The 1,932-nt window shown below is 47.5% G+C and overlaps 1 protein-coding gene across 2 annotated transcripts in view; it reads left to right on the plus strand.

Moving 5' to 3' along the window:
• The first annotated feature begins 205 nt into the window (after window positions 1-205).
• Window positions 206-1,932, plus strand: part of RPS14 (ribosomal protein S14) — a 7,995-nt gene continuing 6,268 nt past the window's right edge. The window contains exon 1 of one of the 2 annotated variants that reach the window (XM_003782035.3): window positions 206-255. The gene's annotated coding sequence lies outside the window, so the exon portion shown is untranslated. Of the gene's footprint in view, window positions 256-309; window positions 465-1,932 lie in introns of those variants that run through there. The other variant, XM_012808241.2, reaches the window with a different exon arrangement.

Below are 1,932 nucleotides of genomic sequence, written 5' to 3' on the forward strand. Positions count from 1 at the left end.
TTAAGCCGTTTTAGTCGCGTAAGCAGATCCCCTCGCAGCGACACCCAGCGTCCTGCCTCCTTTCACTCTCAGTTAAATAATCGGTCTTTCCCTAGGGCGAGTCTTATCCTTTTGGGAAACAATAAAGGCTGCCTCTTCCGGGATCCGGCCCCACCCCGTGACCTCAGAAGTACACTTCCGGGATGCGGAAGTGAGCCGTAGCTCCGCCCTCGCCCACTCTCTCTTTCCGGTGCGGACTCTGGAGACGTTGCGCAGGTAAGAGAATTTCGGCGCTGACAATCCAGTGGCATCCTTTGGCTGAGGGGCTTAGTGAGGTTGGGGGCACGGGCCTGGGGCCTTTCCCTTGAAGCTGAGCCAGGTGCTGGGCGAGAGACGCGTGTCTGGTCCACCTGGATTCTGCCGTACCCGGGATCGAGTTCGCGCCAGGTCTCGGAAGGCTGCCGTCTTGCCTCAAGGAAAAGCTTGTGAGTGCGGATCCTGCTCTTAAGGTGTCGGCTTTGCGCTGCGGGCCCAGCCACGTTTGTACGTCCGCAAAGTGTGGTTGGGGAGCGAGAACGACCCGGTAGATGTGGGCTTACCTCCCCTTAGTCTCGCTAGCTTTCAGAGTTATAGTGCTGGGCCGCACCTGAAGTTGAGTTTGCTTTCTTGGCAGCAAAATAGGAATAACAGTAACATCGATTTAATAAAGTTGTAGTTATGATTCGAGAAAGGAATGCAGGGAAAACTATGATCCTGTGTTGGATGCTTCCTAAATCTGGCTGATTTCTTGCCATTGCTGAGTTGGGCACTTTTTAAGTTCTGGGTGCTCACGACCCAGCATCAATGAATCGGGAAACTGCAAATTTGCCGAATGGCTACTATGTCAAAACTTTTTCCATGGCTATGGTCTACTGGAGCCTTTCTAGGCTTCTCCAGCCAGTACTTTGGGCCCCTCTCTTGTGGGCCTCTACTTCCCTCCAGTAGTTCCTTCCACTGGCTCTTGCTCTTTAATTTGGGGATAGGAACAAACAGCTAACTTTGTACACCCAAGACTTACACTTGGAGTATTTGTTGTGCTCACATATTAAAGTTATACTATAAAGAAGGACTGGAGAGATCTAGGAACACTTGAGACAGACTTTCAGGTCTAGGGTTGTTAACTTGTGGAGTAGAGGCATCCTCTGGCATAATGCAGAGTGTTGAGCTGGGGATTGACACTTTGTTTCTAGGTTTGATATGCCATTGTTTTTATGAAGACATTTCTGTCTTTGTCTTCTCCATTTACAGGGGGTATAGCTTAGTTCTGGTCCTCCAGAAGTCATCAGTAAGTGTTAGGAAGTTGTTCAGAAGGCCTAGGGCTTTAGGTAGAAGTAGTCATACTAGCTAGCCCTCCACTTTCTCATTCTCTTCTTTCTTTTCTCTTGTCAGCATCTCTCTTGCTCATGTCCCTTGACAGTATGATTGCACTTAAACCATGCCAGGTTGTTAGAGTTCTTTGATTTCGCAGACACATCCAATGTCTGGGATAGGTCTTTACCATTAGCCTTCCTTTTGGGTATTAATTTTAGTACCTTTAGCATTTGATTGTAGAAGTTTAAGGGCTTCGTTCTAAATAGTAGTAAAGGATGCCAGGAGACAATTGCCACAGGATGGGAGGTAGCATTTAGGTTGGTTTTCAGGGGGATCGGCTGGAACCCAGAAAATAGGAGGTGAGGCTTCAGGGCTGTGTTGATAAGAGATCCTTGAATGCTGAGTTCAGGCTAGCACAGAAATTGACCCATGCAGTGGGTTTTTTGATTCTTCTTTTCTTCAATAAAGGGTCTTTAGAACAGTGTCCATTGATTACATGAGTCTATATTGGTCTTGGACTTATTACCTTTTTGGAAGTTTCCTTTCAGGCTTCTTTGAACTTCACCTGTAAATGATTTGGGTCCAGGAAACACAGAAGCACTT

This window comes from Otolemur garnettii, unplaced genomic scaffold (genome assembly GCF_000181295.1).
Source record: "Otolemur garnettii isolate 467f Iridium unplaced genomic scaffold, OtoGar3 scaffold00003, whole genome shotgun sequence".
In the NCBI taxonomy this organism is placed as follows: Eukaryota; Metazoa; Chordata; class Mammalia; order Primates; family Galagidae; genus Otolemur; species Otolemur garnettii.